General features: G+C 39.0%; 1 long non-coding RNA gene across 2 annotated transcripts; it reads right to left on the reverse strand.

Moving 5' to 3' along the window:
* Positions 1 to 2051: 2051 nt before the first annotated feature.
* LOC108899581 (uncharacterized) lies at positions 2052 to 17115 on the reverse strand. 2 transcript variants are annotated; one of them, XR_007810690.1, is made up of 4 exons: positions 16806 to 17115; positions 15304 to 15441; positions 6211 to 14500; positions 2052 to 5255 (listed from the first exon to the last, which is right to left on the reverse strand). It is a non-coding gene; the product is annotated as an uncharacterized LOC108899581 (long non-coding RNA). The 2 variants fall into 2 exon arrangements; XR_007810691.1 differs by lacking the exon at positions 2052 to 5255 and having other exon boundaries at positions 6019 to 6396; positions 10775 to 14500.
* Positions 17116 to 23408: the final 6293 nt, after the last annotated feature.

The raw sequence follows: 23408 nt of genomic DNA on the forward strand, positions 1-23408 counted from the left end.
AATGACCGCCTTTTTATCTATATATGTTTTTTGAATGTGGAAGCTCATCCTTGCCTTCATAAACAGTCTTCTTTAGCCACAAAAGCCTTAAAGAGTTGATTATTAGCTCAGAATTTATTATAATAGAGATAAATGCATCAGTTTCTGGTGGATCTAAGCTTTAAAACGTGGGATTACTCCTCACAGCGCCCAAAAGCAAAGTGTGTGAGACGAAGAAAGGTCATAGATTATCGTATCAGAGCTGCTAAAGCTGCACCTCCTCTTACGGCACTTACAGTAGGAGAGCTGACAAGCCTGAACCTGGTGTGGCCCTTTCAGGTAAACCCAGTGTCAGACGTGGGAGCTTGAAAGGTGATCGCCCTGTGTGCTGCAATCCCTTCAGCCCAGATTGAGGAGAGAAGAGTGTCTGGTTTCCAGTGTTTCATGGCAGGACAGAACGTACCGAGGCCTCCCTGCTCTTAGGGTCTGTGGGAAATCAGGGAACAAAATGCAAGAGCCTCCTCACCCCCAGCGGAGAGCGTAACCCGAGAGTTCACCACTTAAAGCGCAGGAGAGATCAGGTATTCCCCCACCTTGTTAAAAGAAGTCCTTGGGGACAGTAGTGGGGACACACAATGGACGAGTGAGACATATGCCACCAAGCAGCTCAATGAGATGTTGACTCATGAGGCCAGGAGAGAGAAAAGGACGTGGTTCAGGTGGTGAGCAACATGTCTCCTTCCATTTACACTGAACAACACACAGACGGACATAATTATGAAACATGGGGAGCATTACAGCTATCATGGGTGGACTACTGAACAGGCCTACCAGCAAGTGGTCAGGCAGCTCCCAAGCCTTAACCTGGAAAATGTCACTGATAGAGGTGCAAAAAATAACAAAGAAATGCCTAAAAAGCAACACAAGGAGACAGAAAAATGACCAAAAAAGAAAATGGCCACAAAGAAATACAAAACGAATACAAACTGACCATGAAAAGACACAAAAATAACCAAAAAAGACTCAAAGTGGCCACAGAGACACAAAAATGACTACAACCAGACACAAAACAACAACTAAAACAAGATGCAAAGGATACGCAAAATGACTTACAGAAGATGAAAAACTATCAGTAGACTGAAAGCAACCACAAGGCAACACGAGCAGACGATGCATAAGAGATGTAAAGTAAAAGCAAGGAGACACAAACTAAGTATAATCAGAGACAAAAAAACAACAACAAAAAAGACGCAGCATCATGCAAAAAATGATGACAAAGAGACGCACAATGACCTCAAAGAGATACAAAACAAACTAAATGAGAAGCAGAATGATACACAAAGAGAAAACTAAAGTCTAGTCAATTTGCCCTTTTCAGTCTAGTTTCAGTTTACTATGAAGGAGGTGTGGGGGGCTTTTTAAATGTGTGTGTGTGTCATTCAACACGTCTTCATTGTCCACACACCTCAGACATGTTGCTCTGCAGCCGTCTGCAGGCTCACATGACTGAATCTGTGGCGTCTGAGAGGCAGCACAGGTACAGAGCGTATAGTTTAAGTTTAACCATGCAACAAACCCGCTGAGAAAATCACGTCTTGCTGCAGAGTGCTTACCCCTGAACCCTGCAGGCCCCCACCCCCACATCGACCCCTAACCTTTGCTCTCAACACGTATCTCACTCTCATCTCGTCTTCTGGACGATCCCAGGGGGATTCATCCACAGACAGACTGACATGTTCTCAGAGCTGCAGAGGGACCAAAGAGCTGACAGCATGGGTGTTTTCTTAAGGGAATCTCTCCTGTTGAAAAGAAAAAAACACATTTGTTCTTTCTGTGCCTCGGGAGAGTTCAGTCAATACCTGTGAACATGCGTCAGTCTGAAAGCTGGATACTAGACAACTAGCTCCTCCGTCACTCAGTTGTAAAATCTGGCACAGCCCTGTTTATGATGAATGGAGTTTACTCAAGAGGTTTCATGTTCATGTTTTCAAGTCCTGCACCCAATTGAGGCTCAAATCCTTGATCCAGCAGATGTGATACTTTTATATTCAGAGAAACTGACTGATGTTTGTTAATACAGATTGGTGTTTACGTTAAAGCTGCACTTTACACAGTATCACCTCCGCGTGACAACAAGAGAAGAGCTTGAGAAATTTGACTTAATGCATTCAAATCCTGTCTTAACTGCACACGCTACATTTACTTTGCTTTAAGCTCAGGGATATACTTGCTTTTACGGGAATAAGTGTGGTGAAATATGCTTATTTGCTTTCTTTTCAAAAGCTAAATGAGACTCTCTGATGTCTGTGCTAAGTAGGGTGCTTAAACCAGAAGTCACCTAGCCTAGAATTAGCCTAGCTTAGCATTAAGACTGGAAACAATGGAAACAGCTAGCTTGCCTCTCTTCAGTGTTAAAAATCCACCCACCTTGCAGCTCTACAGCTATTTTCTAATCTGTACACAGTAACAGTAAGAGTTGTGGTTGCAGAGGCGGTTACATGCTGTAGGTACAATTTATGCCTTTATTGGATAGCAAAAGTAGAGAATGTGATGCAGTTAAATGTGAATCAGGGATGTTACAGTCTAGGCCAGACTTTCAGGTTTTATTCTACAACATAAAATACATCAGAAAACACCCCACTTGCGATTTTTAAAAAAGCTTTTATGTGACTTAAAAAGGCGGTGGCTAAATGAGGCTACAGAGGTTTGATGAAAACTGATCTACTTAAAGCCTCATTGTGTTTCTACTCGCTCTTTCAAACTATCACTAACTTTCTAAGAAGAAAGGCTTTTGTAGAAGAGCTCAGAGCTAAATGAAATGACCAGTTGGAAGCTTAGTGGTGTAGTTGGTTTATAACCTAACATCAGCTTTTCACTTCTGGTGATTGTATTTAGGCTTCAAAAATCATAACAGTGGTGTTCATTTGTGAAGATTATCTGATGAACACAAACTTTTGTTGAATTTTTTTTTTAATTTGTTGAATTATTTTTTGCAATAATCCAAACACTAATGTAAAAATCCCATTGGCTTTTTGTCAAAGGAACCAGGGTGACCTACAAAAATACATCATCCCTGCACTAATCTGTTTTAGGTAAGGTGGGTACTGCGTTATTAGCTAACTATCTGGTCTAGTCTTATGGATGTGCAGGTGCCTTGTATCTAAATCTTGTTATTTATCTTGTTGAAAACTGTATGCACTCAAGTAACGTATAGTGTTTATACTTTCTAATCCACTGTGTACAAAGTACGTAAGCAATGCTGCTCATGTTACAGCCGTTCATAAGTATGTAAAACAAATATTTATCACATCTGTGAGTCCAGATGTTTCTTGATGAAGTGGTCTTTGAGAGAGAGTTTTGTGGTTTTGTATCATCACTACCTGTATGCAGAGGAGCGACGTTTAGACAAGGATTTCATTTGAGCAGGATAAATTTACAAAACAGTTAGGAAACTTGGTTGCAGGCCTCTGAATCGCCACCAAAATGTCTAATTCTGTGTGCTCCTTGACAGATGTTTTCCTGGTTGGAAACACAACCCAAAACCTGTCGGTGGGACTAAGAATGAGATCGTCATCTTCTCGTGTCAGAGCCAGAAAAATGGCGACTAACATGGATGGGATCAACACAGCTGTACGTCTTTCTAAATCAAGCTATAAATACCAGAAATAAAAGCCCTTAAATCCACTTGTTTCTTCAGCTGATGTGAAGAATGTTTAGTGTCTGATAAAACTTGTGGATTTTTACATGTTAGAACTTAAAATGGTGCCAAAAGAGAAAGTAACATCACACTTTTTGTTTATAACTACAGGTTTTACAGCCTTGATTATGGAGCTGAGATTAAAATTTTGTGGTACCGCTGTTGTTGATCAACTTAAAAGTAGTAAAGTAGTAAAATGAAACAACTGTCTTATCCTGATATTAAAACTAGGAAGATAATCTCATCAGGCAGCTGCAGTCTCAGCTCCCTGATATTAATGCTCTTCTACAATAACTGTGCAGACATGCCTTACCTCATCTCCCAGCCTTTGGTTCACTGCTCACAGACTGCCACTTACTCCAGGAGACACAACACGTGTGCAGTTTATCATATGACAAGAGGCTAGCCAGTGCTTCACTATGAGATTTACTAGGTCTAGGTTTTAGTCATCGGGGATTTGACGTGGGCCAGGATGTGAATGGAAATAGGCTAAGAAAAAGCAGTGAGCCCTGTGGGGTAACTGATGGAAATATTCAGTGTTGGAGAAGGGTCAGGAGATGTCAGAAAAAATTATTATTGAAAGGCTCATGTTGTCTCTATCTAATTTTCCATCTCTGTTGTGATCCATCCAACAAAAAGCATTTGAAATACTGACATGAACCAACACACCCGAATTGGGCTGCACCGGCTTTTCATTATCCAAAACTAAGTTTGTGTGTTGAGTAATTTCTTAATTTGTATTAACTTCTAATTAATTTCCATCCTACTAAATCAGGTTGCACCATTACGACATCTGTAGCACCATCCAACTAAAGCAATAAACTTTGTAAGGCTGCATATTATTTAAATTATTAGTTAATCTGCCATTATTTTCTTATTTTATCATGTTATATTTAAATAGACAGAAAATAATGAAAAATATCCATCACAGTTTTTCAACCTAAGGTGACGTCTTCAAATGTTGAATGTTAGCCTAGATTTAAGCTAACATTTCTGTATAATGTTTTGTAACTATTGCACTATTTTCTGAATTGTAATTTAAAAACATCCAGGTTCACATTGTTATTGAACATAAATTTCATCCTGTGTCACATTTGATTCGTCAGATACCATCGTTCTTTTACTCTTAACTCATTAGCAAGTTATTAGCAAGCTAACATTAGCTTTGTCAGTTGGTTCTGTTAGCTAACGTATGTAACAGTTATGGCAGTTGTAGGACAGAAATAATTCTAAACAATTTTTGTGTAAAAAACATTTTCTGTGATTTGATTCAGTGATTTGTAAATCTTCATTTAACCTTGTTACAGCATATTTACAAAGAGTTATTTAACAACAGCTGGTGGAATTGGTTCCTTGTAGTTAGCAGCAAAGTTATTTGTTAATGATCAGCTGAGGAGTGAATATATCTTGGTCCTGGGAAGAAGAAAGACCAAAATGGCTGGGAGTAAGCGAAGCTGCCTGTTGATTTACATCGTCTTTGGTTTCTCTGGGTGTGGAGACGAAGAGGTTGTTGACCATTAAGACCACCCACGGGCTTGTGTCATCACAGCGGCTGCTCTGAGAGGATTATCTCAGCTCCCTGTTGTGTTTGAATGTGTGTGGGTGAGAAACAGACAGACAGAAAGAGAAAGAGAGAGAGAGAGAGATATGGGTAGTGTGAGTGTATGTGTAGGTTTATGTTGTCAGTACAGTTAAAAAAAAAACAGGGAGTTTTTATACATAATTACAGGTTGTGGTGGTCAACTGTTGTGGCTTTTCAATGACCAATACTGATTTTCTTTCTTTTTTTCCCCCCTTCATCAGTCGCCAACATGTTCCAAAACTCAACATGTTCAAGTTTGTAAGTTTTCACACATGCACCAATAAAGTAAACTGAACCAACGTGGAGGTTTTTAGTTATGCTAGCAGCATGATTTTAACAGTGGTGTTCATTCAGTCAGTCCACAACTTTGGTCCCAAGCAACATTCCTCAACAACTAACAACATAATGAATTACTGTTAAATTTACTATAGATCCTGATTTGTGGTCCCCAGAGGATGCATCCTGATGACTATTGTGAAACCCTGACTTTTCCTTTAGCGCCACCATGAGGTTCAGTTTTATGGTTTTGAGTTCAATATCTCATCAACTATTTACTGGACTGCCATAATATTTGGCATAAATATTCATGGTGCCCAGAGTATTTTGGTGTTTGACCAGGTACCTGTAAAAGTAATGACATTGCCATGAACTTAAACTGTAATTTGCTTAATTAGTTCCTTGAGAACACTGCTATATTTAAATGTTTTGTCAATTTTGATGCCAGATAATACAAATAATGAGTATTCGCCCCTGAATTGCATACTAATCAGGGTGGAAATCTTCTAGAAAGATGTCTGCGTTAAAATTCAAAAATTACACAACACAGTTATTCTATACGACTCTGGAGGATTAATTTATCAAACACTGTTGAACAAAGAAACAAATACAAGCAGTTTATATGTGATCTACCAGATCATTAAAACATGTAACACTGAAATTAAACACAATATACCTAGAAACTGTATGTAGGGAAACACGAGGAGGCTCTCACTGTCAGAATTGATTTTAAAGGCTGTGTCTGAGAAGATGTATTGATAATATTAAGCTCTGGTGGGACAGCAGAGGCAGGACAGGAAGCAGCCGTGGGTTCAGGAGGCTGCCGTCTCTGTCTGACCTCAGCGACTGTCTGTGGTTCCACCTGAAAAAGCAAAAACCCGGCCATTAGACTTCGACTGCTGGACTCTCCGACAGGCCTGTCTAAACACGGACAGAGGTTCGTCTCTGTCATCAGCTGGTGTGTCGCACAGACACTGACACACATGTTGGCTCTATTAGTAGTTTTAAAAAGTCGAGACGTTAAGTGACATCTGTGATAAACAACTTGGAGAACATCTATAAATGTAATTTAAGTCATACAGTTCTTTCCGCTGTGTCTCTACAGTCCAACATGTTGAAACTGTTAGCAGCACTTTTACATAATCTCCACAAGAGAGACTGTATTTATTGCTTAATTTGCTCTATAATTCTGTGGTTTTACTGTAAGTTTTCAGTGTGAATATGTGTTTACTTTATTTTAAAATTACTTTTAGTCAGGGTTGCATGTTTTCCTCTAACCGCTCACAGTATCTACAATGTGACTTCATGGGACTGTGTTTAAATAGCACGCTACTTTCAGGGCATTTTTGCGTGTCACATCTACAAATTTTCACGTGTTTTCATGTCATTCAACAAGCCTGAATTCCTTGTGTTATTTAATGCTGTGTGAAAAGTAAAAAATGCAGATTATTCATGAAATTGACATGTTATTCATACACCATTTAGTGATACAATGCTGAAATCTACAATCCATTAAAGTAATTTAAATTTTAATGTGTTTAATGTATCTGGAAATCCACTGCTGACACATCTGCTGTCGTTACTGAATTTTGTTTGTGTTGCTCAGAATTGGGAAGATTCCCACAACATCAAAAGTGTTTCCTCAGAAGAAAATTATTTTCATTTTAACAGTAGAATTGAAAGTGGAATTGCTTCTTGTTTGCCAGATGACTCACACAGCAACAAAACCAAAAGTAAATTATTGCACATTGACAGGTTTCTATCAGTGTTATTAAGTTTGCTAACGAAATCTGAGGCAAAGATGACGGAAGCGTGTCAAAACACTGACAAAACCCTGTAAGTGTGGGAGGATTCTCTTTTGTTTTTGTTTTTCTATTTTTATAATTTGAGTACAATGATCCTTGAAATAACAATTCAAAACATGTCTTTAAACAATATTTAGACTTTTTCATTAATTTCCCAATAGGATAAAGTAATCTTAAGGTAGTTTAATGTTTTGAATAACATCTTGTTGATACCAACCACAGTAAATTATCAAAGTAAAATAATCGTCCCTTTGATGACTAACTACCTTTTTCCTGATTACATTTTCACTATAACGGCTTGGTTGTCATCACATCGTCTTTCCTCATGTCTCATCCTTGACTCCATGACAAGTCTCCATATGCATTTCTGATTTATTTGTGATTAGAGTGACTGGGATGCTGGCATCTGTTTTGGCTTGAGAGCATTAAGTCTGGAGGAAACGAGTGTGTGTGGAGAATTTGAATTAATTCTTGCACCAGTCTGTTAAAATACACTCACACAGTTACAAGGTTTACTTTGACAAAAGCAGGCTAATGACTAGTTAATGAACTTTCCTTCTCTCGGTAAACAATTAATTTCTGGGAGAGAAGAAAAAAAACACAAGACAGAGGCAAAAACAGAGATTTTGTTGATAAATAAAAAATAATGTCCCATTATATTTATTGTGGATGATGCCATTAGCAATGCAGAGGGGGATGAGTTGTTGCTGCGCCCCCCCAAGTTGTAATTATTTTTATGATTTGCATTTCAAATTCAATTCCCTCTCATGGAAGACAGATTACTTTCGCTTCTCTTTTCCCTTTCAGTGTAAATAATTCCACATTTCGTGTCACAGACGGCAGGATAATGACATGCAAATGAGTCCAACAGAGTGAGAGCGGGGGAAAAAAAAAAACATGATGAAGAACAGATAGCAGAAATGTTCTTCTTGGCACCCTGGGTAATTTTGGGAAACTGATGAGTTTATTTTGCTGTGACGGATGGAGACAAAAGAACAGTTCCAATCCAAATTGTTGAATATCCAGATTGGGAATACGTGAGTAAATAATTAGAAAACGGCAAAGTTTCTTCAGTATTCTCCAGTGAATTTTTCTAAATTACATCCACAAAAACATGTCTGCCTCGTGAGATAGTGGGTTTTAACTATAAAAGCTGCTTCTTCTACTTCTATAACAGCAATAACTTTGTCAATTATATCACAATCATACGTATTAACAGTTCATTTCACCTCTTACACTTAAACTGACAGAACAACTTAAACTATGTTCAGTAACAATGCAACCGACACTTTATTAGGAACACCATATTAATATGGGTTAGTGGCTCCCTCTCAAAACAGCCTCAATTCTTTGTGGCATTGATTCCACAAGATGTTGGAAACATTCCTTAGAGATTCTCGTCCACGTTCACACGACTACATCACATCATTTCTGCACATTTGTCAGGTACATATTCATGTTGCCAAACTACCAGATCCTAAAGGTGAGTGTGGAGGCCACTGAACAACAAAATTCAATTTAGATTTTCTACTTTCTGTATTATTATATATCATGCAGGAAAGGTCAACTGATATCAACATTACTGATACTGGGTCCAATTTTACTCTTAATTAATATGATTCATGTAATTTTTTCCTTCATTTTCATGTGGAATATTACTTTGTGTTCATTCACAGCCAATGTTACTTTACATGTTCTTTTACGTGTATGTTTTTTCTATTGTTTATATATTGTATATATACTTTATAGATCTACTTTTATATATATTTTTTTATGTCTATTTAATAGTGTCTATAATAGTTTTTCACTTCAGTTGCATTTGGCACTGTTTTTTTACTTTTTGGAGCTATGCCTGACACAAGAATTTCCTCCTGGAATAATATTATTTTTAATTTAATGTTATTTCTTATATATTCATTTATCTTCTATATTTGTTTTAATGTCTATTTGTATATTCCCTATTTGTATCCAACTAAGACAAGAATTTAAAAAACAGTAAATGTATTTTCTTTGGCTGCCTTTACCCATAATCCACTTCAAAGCGTCTGGATCCAGCTGAGATGGACATGATGTGTTGCACGTGTCCCTGAAGACCTTTAATGGTTTGTCTTTCAATGCACCGAGCAGACAAACACACAGTAGGGCAGCACATTGATGATCTCAGGAACACAGCTGGTTACAGATTCAGACAGGAACTAACAGACTAATGATTGTCTTTAATTGAAAAATGAGAGCTTTTCTAGCGAGGGCACGCTCAGGTTAGAAGGTAAATGACGTAGGCGCACATGACCCAGTTTGCTCTAACTTGAGTCACCTGCTCATTGTGGACTGAAATAGCTCGGGCAGGCGGAGTGACGCTGGATAATTAGGTCTGTTTTTAATAAACAGTGACTGAGGATGTCACTGCTGCCTGGCCTGCTCTACACCAATAAATGTCCTTTTCAATCTTCTGTAAAACTCTGAGCTTCCAAGAACAGTATGTGCCCTTCAGATCCAACCCCCACCTCCCACCAAACCCCGGACCAAATAAAAACCTCACTGCCTGCCTCTCGTCACATCACCACCGGGCACTGAGAGAACCGGTTTGAGGCTTTGCCGTATGTTTATCCAATCATATTCCCCTGCCATGACCACAAAGCTGGGCTTCCTCTCAGTGTCCAGTTTAATTTTTCCATGGGGCCTCGCTGGTGAAAGCTCTGCGGCTTGGGGTTCAGGAGTGTCATGGAGCTAAGATGTGCTGCCTGGCTGGTGGAGGGTGGATCCTTCTCTGGACAGGGAAGGAGGGGGGCGATTTACGATGGGAACCCTGTTATTATGGGCATCTGGGCAGGTAGTTACTGTACTGGTGTTCTATTAAACATGCTGCCGTTCCCGTGTTAAACCTGGTAACTCCAAGTTTCAGGTTCTTGTGGGCATTTTTTCCTTTTGTTTTAACTCATAGCCAATGGTTGGAGGTTGTTTTTCTTTTGTTGTTGTTTTCTTTTGGCAGCCAAATAAAGTTTAAAGCACCCAAAACACATGTAAAAAGACAAAACTCAAGCCAAACACTTTCACAACATATTTACAAAAAAAAAAAAGGAAGTTTCAGCTTACTAAAAAACAAGCAAATTAAGAAACATATTCTCAAATTTGATGGCACATATGCAAGATAAAGTCATGCTGCAAATACAGATAATACACACTGGACAGAATAATAGTGTGTTACCACACAATAGAAGTTTTTGTGGGACAATAAAAGCTGACAAACATGCAGTAAAAGGCTTATACCACACAGCCAATACCTCCAATAATACTGAAACTACAAATCAGAGCATTAACTAAAAAAATAAAATAGGTCATTGTCAAATATCATTGATTAGTGCCCAATGTATTCGTCAGATTTTAGCATCTGCAAGTGTTAAATGTGTTTTTTGTTTTTGTTTTCTCCAAACCCACCTCCAGCTTTTATCTGGCAGCTGTTCCTGTTTCCCTTTCTATAACCCTGCAGGAAAAAGATGAGCTGCTTCCACGGAGCCTCATGGAGCGAGTCCCACCAGCTGAGGTCTCGCTCTGTGAAGAGGTTTAAAGACCAAAATATGAGAACAAACGAGAGGACACACAAACTGTAGTCAGTCTCTCTTTTTTGCGGCAGTGTCTTCATTCGACTGGCTTCTGTCCACATCAGCTTTTAAGCGTGGTGACCCTGGGATCGGGCCCGCATGCCTTCCCCTTGAGCTCAGCCCAGATCAAGAAAATACTCGGCATTCTGGGGGCTTTGAGATGGGGCAACTCTGCTAAACATATCAGATGGCGAAGTGGGACGTTTTATGCCGAGGAATGTCTCTATTCTCGCACACATGTACACGCAAAAATCTATTTTCCAACCCAGTTTTTTAGCCCCTGGTATGCTGCCTCTTGTCCAACCAGGTCCAGTGTTTCTAATACTCTCTGAGGGAGACTGGGAAAATGTAGTACTGTGTACCTCGATCCCATTAAGTTCGGGCTGAAGTATCCGTCAGTACTCTGTGGTCTTTGATGAAAGACGCCGACTCGGGTCTGTAAGTGAGAGAGCAGCCACCAGAGACACAGGTAATACAGATGGAGGAAGCAGCCGTCCTTGCCAGGCCTCCCTTCCTCCTCATTTGAAGCTCCACCGCTGAACTGTGACCCATCAAGTCGCTCAGCCAAGATACATAATGACCCCAACCACCCACCTCAGCTACCACCACATGCATACAAATAAAGAGCAAAGTGAGAGGGGGGGCATCTGTCGAACATCCGATCCCTCGTTAAATATTAGAAGCAACGAGAGAGAGGCTGAAAACACAAAGAGCAGTGAGAGCATGAAAACCACAAAGATCCTGTTGTCAGACAATGAATGGGTGATTGTGCAGTTTAGACACTGTGAAATGTTCTGCAGCTTAGGAGAGCAGATAGCAGATGTTTTGTAAACACAGGATTAAATGGGATCATCTGCTTCAGGTCAAAAAAACAACAAATCTTCTAATCATCTAAAATAATTTGAAAACTAGTTTATTATAAGTCGTTTAAAGGCCTGTATATGCTGTGCGTCTAAAAAAGTTTTGGTCACATCGTGTCACTACAATTTAAAGAACCTTGGGCTACATCCACACTAATACGTTTTAGCCACTCTCGCTGTATTTACGTCTGCTGTCCATACTAACCCCAAGTTTTCAAGCCCCTAAAATGGAGACTTTTAGAGACACTGCTGGCCCCATTTTAGATTGAAAACTCCAGGGTTGCATTTTAGTCTGGATGGGACACCCATGTTCGATTCCTGATTGGACCTTATCAGCCTCGACTACCAATGGTGAATGTACGGATAACGAATTACAAGCGCAGCTGTTTCTTGTAGCATTTTTTGCAACCAAGCAACCAACTGTATATAATAGATAATCTGTGAAGTAACATTATACCAACAACAGGATTATCCATAGCCTTTCAGTTGTAGTACTCCATTAAGTGTTGCTCATATCATGAACTGATGGTAAAGGATTGCCCTAAGAACTAATACTGCCCTACAAAGTAGGATGGAAAACTTTCCATCTACCCAGCAAACAAAAATAGTTGTGATACCTAAGAGTATTATAGATGTAGTTTGGATTTAGGTTTTTATGCCTTGGCGCTGGTGACAGCCTCGGCCGGAGGCATTGTGTTTTTGGGTCATTGGTCCATCTGTCCGTTCATCTGTCCCATTCTTGTGAATGTGATATCTCAAAAACAGCTTGAGGAAATACTTTCAGATTTGGCACAAACGTTCATTTGGACGAATGAAGGATGAACTGATTATGATTTGGTGGTCAAAGGTCAAAGGTCGCTGTGACCACACAAGACATGCTAATTAACTGCAACTGGACTGGTTGGCTAAGGTAATTCTAGTTGCTAATTATTCAGAGGAGTTTTATGTAAGTTTTGCTATCGCTACATAGCCAGTGTTAGCTTTCATAGCTGTTTACTTAGCAGTATAGAAGAAATTCTGCGAGTTCATCTTCAAACTTCATTCCTTTACTTGCCAAGAACTGTTTCCAGTGGTGGAAAACGACGCCAGTATTTTGCTCCTAGTTCTATCTCTTCTTTCCTTCTACTGAAGTTAGCATGCTAGACAGCTAGCCCGTAGCCCAACAATAGCCCAACAAACTCGCAGCAAGGGACCATCGCCTCCATCTGCTCCTGGAAAAAATATATGTTTGGTGGCAGACAAAACTTAGAAATAACCCCTTTAATGTTTAAGCAGGTGAGAATCATTAAGGGAGGAGAGCAGGCCAACACAGCAGCAAGAAATGTTGCAAACAAAACCAAACTGAATCAGGCAACAGATGAAGCAAAGCTGATAGATAATAACACTAAAATATGACTCTATGAGAGAAAATTGAGCCCAAACTAAATCCAGATGTTTGAATTATAAGCCATGCTGCAGCACAGCGCTGCTGTTCACGAACTAAAGGAAACTGACACATATCTCTGTCATCCGATTAACACTCTGTTTGTTACTTTCCATGTGTCATGACATACTCAGGCTGCTATTTATAGCACTTGGAGGACATTACAACCAAGAATAGTTTCCAGCATTTTTGGTCACCACTGTTTTTATAACCTGTGAAACATAAAAACTGTTTCTTAATTTAACTATCATTGCAAAATATTTTATACCAATCACAGCCACTCATTTTGTTTATTGTTGTGTCTGTTTTGAGAAATAAATATAAAATGTTCCATTGTCAACAAACAGCAATGGGTACAGAGTGAATGTTGTTTGTTGTTTGTACTTGCAGTGTATCCATGTTGCTGGTGATGCCCTGTAATTTTCTGCTGCATACTGGCAGAGCTCAGAGCCCAATGACATCAACTCTGTGGGCACGAAACCCAAAAGAAGAACAAATTTTACTCATTCAGCAAGAGAAACTCAACAGCAGACTGAATGTACAGACAGTACAAAATGTGTTCTATCCTCTACTTCTTTCTGTTTGTGCAGGTATTGGGCAATTCTGGGGTTAGCTGTGTTAGGCAATGACGCGTGTACAGCACCCTTATATGGAGGTAACATTGGTGGGGGTGTTTGTCCGGTTAGTACATGCCTCTAGGGCCTGACAACACTGATGAATTGAGGTTTTTTGTAACAAAGGAGTCTAGTGTAGTGAGATGTTTAAGTTTTATTATCCCTAAATATGCAGTGGAGCCTCATAAAATCCAGGTAAAGGTGTAATTTGACCACAGATGTAGACACCTTACTCAGAAACAGCAATGATAGTATCTCCAATAGCATCCGTCTATGCTAGAAAAAAACATGACCCTCTGTGGTTCATAAATTCTTTTGACCTCAGTTTGTTTTGTGTGAATTAAGTCTCGTCAAGGCTACGAGGTTTTGTGCTTTTAAATTAGTCTCTAATGGTAAAAGGTAGTTGTGTGTCAGTATACTTTAATTGGAATGTTTTGACACATTTGCACATCTATTTATCACATCTACTATAAATCATTACCCACATCAACGCCTTCCTGCTCCTCTCGAATTGTCTTTAATAATTAATAGGGCTGCTCTGTTTTTTTTTGTTTTTTTTCCCCGCTCGAGCAAATCCTCATCCCACCTGGAACAAGACGCTGCACCTGCCCCCAGGGCTCCTCTTCTGATTAAACTGTCCGGGCATGAAACAGTTGATCAGACGTCTGTAAGGGAAATTAAATCACTTGGAAAGATATTTCGTTGCCAGCTTCCTCTGCTTGGGTAAATAGTTGTCAATTTCTGTAAAATGTGTGTTGTATTCTAGTTACTGTAATGAGCTGAGCACGTTCCTGGTAAACATGACAGTTTACTGTTGAAATTCTTTGTAATTTAGGGGCTTTGATTTCACACAGAAGCAGCTTGTCATTTCAGGCTGATGACTGACGATTGTAATCACCAGAACATCGTTAGCATAGATTCAGCTGTGGCTAGCTAGTGTAAGCTAATGCTAACGTTGAATTCCGCCATGATACTGTAATATCATATTTAATAAAAATATTCGATGACATCTAACATAACCTTTGGAAGGTGTTCTTTTGGATTATAAGGAATAATCAACGAGTTTGCTAAGTTATCAGCATCTTATACAAGTTTAGCTGGAGTTTCTGTTCCAGCCCTGAACAGGAACAGGAATCAGCAAACACTCAGCTGTGTGACTGTGGGCTGTTTGAACTGAGGTTCAGCTGGATTTTAAAGTTGTAAATGCACAAAATGTTCATGTAAGGTGGCTGATTGTATCCATGTGTTTTAGGAATGAGTAGAGCAGTTTATGGGAATAGTGACACAGAAATAGCTCTGCAGAATTCAGATCTCCACCAATGACATCAGGTCTCTGAGCAGCATAAGTTTTGTTTAGTCTCTCACCACTGCCGACTTTAAGGATGACTCATCCAGGGTTTTATCCCTTAATGAATTCGATGGAAAACTTATGGTGCAGTTAAGTATAAATATTTACATGGAGTCATACATTTTACTCTGGCTGGATAAGCCACACACCCACAGTATGCATCATGGCTCCTCCTCTTGTTGGAAAAGGCAGACAGGAAGTTGTCTGATGGAGTTTTTCCTCTCTGACGGGTTATCAGTGAAGATGGCATCTCTAAAACTGATGGAGTGATGCAGAGACTCTGTCAAATCTCCAAATCTGTCACATTAGCAAGATAAACACAGGCCTGTCTGTTTGCTACAGGGTGTTTTTTACAGGTAAAGGTGGTGTTTTACCTAGCTTTATGTATAAAACTAAACTAAATACATAGATTAAAGCAAACAGAGAATTTTTATAAGAATGGAAGAAAAAGGTGGGTTAAAGGGCGGGAGACGACTTTAAACGTGACCCAAATAATTTTTTTTTTTTTTCAAATGTTTAACTGCAATTGAATTTTAATTAATAATTTAATCTCTAACTGACAATTGAGGAAGCTTGATAATCAATTCTTATTTTTCTTTAATGTTGTTGGTCTTGTCCAGCAGTTTGGTCCCAAGTAAAGTGGAATATTAAACTGGATATGAATGTAGTAACAGATATCCATAAAATGAATGTTTTTCCTCACATTAAAATGTAATAATTTATGTGATCGTCAGACTTTTTATTTGGCACTATCTTCAGGTCAAAATTTCTTTTCAATATTTATGACCACATAACCTGTAAAACAAATGACATTACCATCAGCTTTGGCATATGATAAGTGCTAATTAGCATTAGCCTGTAGGTCAAAGCTAAACATCAGCATGTTATAATCAACATTGGGAACGTGACATATTAACACGACAACCACTATAATTTATTATTTATTATTTATGTCACCATGACTACTGAGAATCGAAAAACCCAATCTCACTTTTAGCTGTTTTACAATTTGGTTTCCTGTACAAGAATTACAACCTCATGGAGCTTCCAAAACAGCTAAAGCTAAAGTTCCCCAGAGAAATCAACCTCAGTTGAACTCAAACAAATTGTAATGATCTGCTAAAGAAATATGTTTCAAGGAAGAAAAACCCTCTGGAGCAGTGATAGTTTAGCCCAAGTAGCTGAACATCTAAAAAAAAAAACACATAGTAGTCTAGATGGGAGTTTTTGTTTGGGATGTTGGATATTCATTCTTTCGTAGGGACAAAGGGAGAGCACAACACCATCACACCCCTCAACACCCAATAAGTCTCTTTGTTTGTTTTGTGTCCATTGAGTCTATCCAGTTGATAAGACTCTGACACATGCTTAGCTGATGATACGGGTGCTACTGAGGTATTTGTCGTCTAAATCATTCTCATCTCCTGTCTAAGTCCTTTACAACAAAAACATGAGGGCTCTTATCTCAGTGGAGGTCATTGCTTGTAATTCAAGAGCTTTCTGTCACAATAAACCGTAGATGTCTAATCAGCGGAAACCATAAATGCCTCACAGTCTTTTGTTGAGTATTGAGCACTGTTAACACTAAACCAACACAGGCTGCTGCATTTTTTTTAGCTTACCTGGAGTTTGAAAAGAGCGATGATGCAAACATCTCCCAGTAGCCTGAGTGTAATCTACACGGCAGGTTTATATGGGTCATTGTGTCCCTTCTCCTGCAGGAGGATCTGTAAAGCCAGATCCCAGACGCTGATAGGCCTGCTGGGACTGGATGGTTTTGGCTGCTTGACTGACTCAAAACGTGCCGGGAACATTTATGCTTCTGGAAAGTTTAGTGTTGAGCTTGTCTGCATCACCCACATACCGCTGGCATCTACTCCTTCCCCCTCTCTCCAGACGAGTTATAGTAACCCTGGGATGGATATAGGCCTCTGGGGGAAAGTTAAGTTAGAATAAGTGAAGTTTCAGATTTTGGCTGTTTCATTGTATGACTACAGTTTACAGTGCAGAAACAGACCATGCTGCCTTTGTTGTATTACAGTTTTTTTTATTATTACAAGTCATTTTTTCCAATTTGTAACATACCAAGATATCTGTGATTATACTTTACATACTTAACAATTATCTTATTAACATGTTCAGTTTTTGGTTTCCTGGCACTTTTTTTTTTTTTTTTTTTTTGCAGTTTTCAGCCATGCACTGTCAACCATTTTGGTTCAGACTGAAATATCTGAAAAGCTATTGGACTGATTTTGTTGTTGGATTTATCTTATTTTAGCTGTTTGTAACTTACAACTCAAACACTTTTCCTGTTTTAGCCACCACAACAATGGTGGTGTTGTTTTTCCTCTGCAATAAAAACCCATCAAAGTGATGAATCATTGATGAGGATGAGTAAGTTACACATCTCCAGTAATGATTAACTGCCCTGATTTTTTTTTCTGTTTTGACACTGACCAAAACAGAAATCTGTGCCCTGAGGGAAAGTTTCCTCAGCGAGAGACCAGATCCACCCACGTGCAGGAACATGAAGCAGCTTGTCCTCTCTCATGACTCACCTGCTGCTCGAGCTTTGAGCCTTTGCTAAACATTTCTAGCCAGTAGCAAAGGTTTTGGTTGCCTTTCATTGGAATTACATCGCCTCAAGCAATATGGATCTCAGTCTGGGTTTCCCACAGTTGAACAGCAGCATCATTGGTCACTCAACACTTTTTTGATGTAACCCCTTCAAAGAGACAAGATCCCTCTAATCACATAAACCCTGAGCACTATCCACTCGCCTCCAGTGAAATAAATTACCCCTTCTAATATGTAGCTGTTAATCATTTGTGTCATTTTGTTGTCTTTTCCCAGGACACAAAAGAAACAGAAAACAAAAATATCTCAAAGTGGGGCATATTTTCTTGAGAGGTTAAGAATAAGAAACGAGTGCCAAAAGCAAAACCACAACTATATAAGAGACTGGGAATTTCCTTATGAAGATAAAGGAGGTGGGATGAAGTCAAGTGCATCCTGGGGGCAGATTTTGTCAGATGCAGGTGTAGCCAGTTGGTTGTGGTCAAACGCCGGGTCTCTCAGGTGCAACTATTTTCATGTAGAGCCAAGGAGAGATCAAACCCTTGTTCGTTCCCTCGTGCCACTTCAGAGACGCTGTTTAAACTGTGATTGTGAACACCTGCCTTTAGAGAGCCATCAAAGGTGAGCTACAATAACCCCGCTTATGATCCACTGGGAGCTCCTTGTTCTCACTACAAAGGGAATCAGAGTGCCTGCCCTCATGAACTCTGTTTGACTTTTACATTTGTGTACCAATGCTGCACCAAAGAATTGAGTTTTTATCTTTAGTGGGTTATTATGTCTCTTCTCAGTCAGGACCCATAATCCAAGAATTGGCTTTATGCACTCAAAGCTAAAAAGAAAAAGATCCTTTCACCACTTTTTCATGGCACAAGTGTTGAAATACTGTGTTTGATGAGGGATTGAGATTTAGTGAAAATACAGATGTCACTGTGAAATAGTCTCTATTTTCTATGTAAATGAAACCTCCTTTAAAGACTGGACTGGAGAATATTAATCACACTTAATACCTCTTTTATTCAAAGTATTTTAACTTTTTCATTTATTTGCTCACTTATACCACTTTGTCAAAAAGACAAAAAGTCATCAGAAAGGCAAATAAGATCATCAATGACCCATTACAGCCAGATGTCCTGAAGCTGTACACTTATTTGCTTTCTTGCTGAGAGTTAGATGAGAGGATTAATACCACTCTCACCTCTGTATAGTCAATAATAAGCAAACATTCCAGCAGATGGTTAGCCTAGCTTAGCATAAAGACTTAGAACAGGTGGAAAGTGCTAGCCTGGCTCTTTCTAAAGGTAACAAAATCTGCCAAACAACACTAAAGTAAAGCGCATTAATCAACATGTTATATCTTATTTGTTTAATTTGTAAAAACAACAATTCACTGTAAACAAACATGATTTTGGAAGTGTAGAGGTGCTGGTAGGTGGATTTTGTTACCTTCAGACAAAGCCAGGCTAGTTGTTTCCACCTGTTTGCAGTGTTAATGCTAAGCTAAGCTAACCGTCTGCTAGCTCCAGCTTCATATACACAGAGACATGATTGTGGTACCAATCTTCTCATCTGTCTCTCAACAGGATAACGAATTAGTGTATTTCTGAAAATGTCAAATCATTCCTCAGGTGCATGGGTATGTTTTGCAGTTTTTGACATTTGTAGCGTTGGCCTTCATGGACCGACTTCTTTGCATTTTTGTATTTTTAGATTGTTTTTGAACGTGTAAATGGATTGTTTGTGTTTTCAGATTGCCGTGTGAGGGACGATTAAAGCATAAATTGAGTGGAGTTTTAATCTAATGAATGTATTAAAAAAGTCTTTCACCCAAAGATAGACCAAAAGAAGAGACAGCTGGAAGACGATTGCATGTCTAATTGTACAGCACCAGCACCTTGAGTCATCACAGAGCCGGTTGGTTCCAGTTGAAGTCCTCACAGTGACAGGGATGTTATCCAGATGAGGGGGCTTTGCTGATGACTCACCTGAGTGAAGGCCATCTGCCTGAGGGAGGGCTGAAGCAGAAGAAAAGAAAAACACAGTGAAAGAAAGAAAGGATGGCAGAAAGACCACAGCGTCCACAGATGAATGAGTTCAAGGGGAGGATATCTCCTACCTTTCGTATTCAGTTACAGCGAAGCAAAAATGAATACAATGGGCTCAATATACACGAGATCAAAAAAAACCTTTGAATAATAGGTCCAAAATGCTGCAGGTCCATACAGAACCTCGGGCTGAGTTTATGGGTGAGCACAATGCCAGCATGAATCTGTCCGGGATACAGTGACGTCTCATGTTGCCCCCAAAAATCCCCATTTGAGACAAAAACATCAGTCGAGGGCCCTCATGGGAGACGGGGGATTCACATGTCCTCTGCAGAGACTGACAGTTCAAAAGCAGCCAGTGACAGATGTAGCAGAAGCAGTGAGTCAGGAGCCACATACCAAAATTTTGTCGTACTCTGTAATTTTTAATGACCTTTTAACCCACTAACCCTTTTGTTATTTTGTTTTGTGCTGCCCTGAACATGGATGTGATCGATGGCGAGAAGCTCTGCTATGAAAACTACAAGTATGGAGACGTTAGAAAAATGGGAGAAGGAATCCACCTACTGGCCAACTGCAGGAATCATCACAGTGATCAAAGTGAGCAGTTTCCCAGCTGGGATAATATTTCAAAGCAGGGAAGACATTTTACATGACATTTTAATCTGTCTGCTGCCCTGTTCAGCTGGGATCATTAATTATGTTTCTGACCCAGTTCTTGCTTGACCTTTATTTTAAGCATTCAGCCAGTGGTTCATTAAATCTACACGATAGAGACCGCATTTGATATGTTAATAACTTGTTTGTTTTCCATCCCCTTCTTCAGTAAGCAAAGTTGGATTCTCTCGGGGATAAAGGAAAAACAGAATTATCTCTCGCAGTCTGTGTTTGTGGTTATTGGCTGGCAGTAAACTAAAAAAGGCGAGAGTTGCAGAGTAAATACATCTTTTGTTCTCAGATCCATGCGAGGAGACAGTTCAGATCAATTCAAAGACGCAGCAAGCTGTGGGAGAGTCAAAGGACTCTTTCATCCCACTGCCATGACCATTGATGTGTCTGCTCCTTCATCTCCCCCCACCCACGTAGCTCCACCTCTGTCGCCATGGTTCACTTCACCCAGCTGACCCTCCATAACCTAAGAACCACTCCCCTGGTAAATTACACAACAAATTCATATTTTCTCTTTGGGTAAAATACAAAAGTAATACAACAAAGAGGCAAATTTGTGATTTGTGGCATTGGGCTATGTAAATAAACTTGACAAGATAAAAATATTGTTTCCATAAGGATAAAACTCACTTTGGGTCACTATGTGCCTGATAAACTGATTGATGAAGATCATGTAATGTGATCAAAAACTCCAGAACAGCTACTAAATATACCTTAAGGTCAAGAATTAACCATGAAACTAAAGCTGTTAACATGTTTCAGGTTATCACTGTGTTGTTCTTTGCAGAGGAAAGTTGGTACATATTGATGTATCTTAATCAGATTTCTTCCTAAATATTATGTTTTAACCACAGTGGCAGGGCATTTTTTTCATATTTGCAATTAAATGTTCATCTTAAATCCAAGCCTTACAGATTAAATTCCAGTTTTAGATGATGCTTATTATTATTCACTGCCAGTAGTTTTGAGTTGACACGCTTCGTTTGGAGAGTTAAATATTTGTCTGTCCATTCACGTAACTGTTTCAACTTATAACAGTTACTTAAGAGTACAGACTGATGTGAACATCCTCATTCAGTTGAATAACACACTCTCTGAATTAGATGGATGCTGACAGTTCTGCTGTGAAGTAGTAGCTGGGGATAAATAGACTTCTCCAAGAATTTCGTGGTGGACCATTGTGTATTGGTGGTGGATTTTGTTTGAAAAGTCAAGCTCCTACTGGAAACAAAGGTTGACATTTACTTTACAAACCAAACATTGCCTTCATTGCCTCTTTGCTGTCTTGTCTGCCTGTTCCCAAAAGACCACCTGTCAGTGTACTACACAGTGAGGGAGCACAGTCCTTTTTCTTTTATAGTCAATAACACATGTTAAGCCATGCCAGAACTTTAGATACAAACTTGGAATTACTGTACTAGTGTCCATTATCAGTGGCTTCTTTATGTCATGTGATATCTCTTTTCATCTGTGGAAGTCATAGAGAATAAGTTATGAGTAAATGCTGAGTAATAATTGAATCACAATATGCAGGGAATGATTTACAGTAGGATGTTTAATGTGTGATTCATAGTTACAGTAAGGGACTAGCAGAGAGGTGATTGAAAACAACATGGTACATCTAAAAAATATCCACCTTTAGCTTTAACTTTAAAGAAAAAACTTGTGAGAAAACCTACGCTGTGTTATTTCCTGTATCTTCAACATCTTGCCTGAACTTTTTCCTCAGACTTGTCAGACTCTTTCAAGCCCTTGGGGCAGAGAGATGCAAGAGGATATTAAAAAAAGTTGTGATGAAACAGGACGGCTACAGGGGAAAAGGGAAAGTAAGTATTTCACCAGTTTTGGCAATACTGATGAATCCCAATGTATTCACTGAATATACACAGGTGAAAAATAAAATATAATGTGTATGTATATAATAATTGTTTAATCTTCTTATGTTAGGATCACATCAGTGGTTTTGCATGTTTTAGCTCTTTTACTAAAAGTATCACATACATTACATCAGTTACCATCTCACAACCAAAACTAAATGTATTTTCTACTCTTACTAACCTGTATCATTTATTTATTCAGTTTGCATATATTATAAAAATAAATTAGCAGACTTGCAGCACAGTGAAAATCTGTGCTTAAACTGCAACATAATGTATCCCTGACAAAACCCAGACAAAGAAAAATGATCACTAAATTATCATAATAGAAAGAAAGGGAAGATAATGGCTGTCTGGCATGGAATCAAAATACATTTTAAAAATATGTTTTTCATAATGGTCAGCAAAAATGTGAAGTGTACACAATCTGTAACTAAGGAGCAAAACCTCACTGGTATCTTCCCTAAACAATACCTTTCTGCAGCTTACTGATTATTGGTACTGATGAATGTTTCTCTTGCTAGCTTATTGCCTCTCTGAAAACATAGCTGAACTTACAGGGAAACATGAATGTGCATGAATTCCCTCACGATCCAGCAGGCTATTAAATCCTACTCTGTTAACCTTTGCATTTAAAGAAAATTCCACAGACTCAAAAGATGTCAAATGTCAGATGTTTCCTCACCCTCATACCTCTGAACTGGGACACTTCTTAAAATACTGCACTCCTCAGAGAAATGTTCCAGAACATTCAGTGTCTGCATAACACTCAGGTTCCCTCCTGGCCTTTCCTCATCCAACTTTTATTATTATTTTTTTTTCTTTCTGACGCTCAACTACATGAGAAAAAAAGTGTCAGACAAGTGTAAAGATTCACACTATTTAAAATAGCTTTTTATCTGCTCTCTGTTTGTGTCTTTATCCTTCTGGGGCTGATGGAGCAATTCAGTTCTCACTGAAAAAAAAGGTCTAGTGTATTGTCTAGTCCACCTCAGCATAAAAGTTTGAATTTATTTCAACATTTAGGTTGTTATGTTTAAATTCAAACATTTGATAA

The sequence above is a fragment of the Lates calcarifer genome, linkage group LG3 (genome assembly GCF_001640805.2).
Source record: "Lates calcarifer isolate ASB-BC8 linkage group LG3, TLL_Latcal_v3, whole genome shotgun sequence".
Taxonomy (NCBI): domain Eukaryota; kingdom Metazoa; phylum Chordata; class Actinopteri; family Centropomidae; genus Lates; species Lates calcarifer.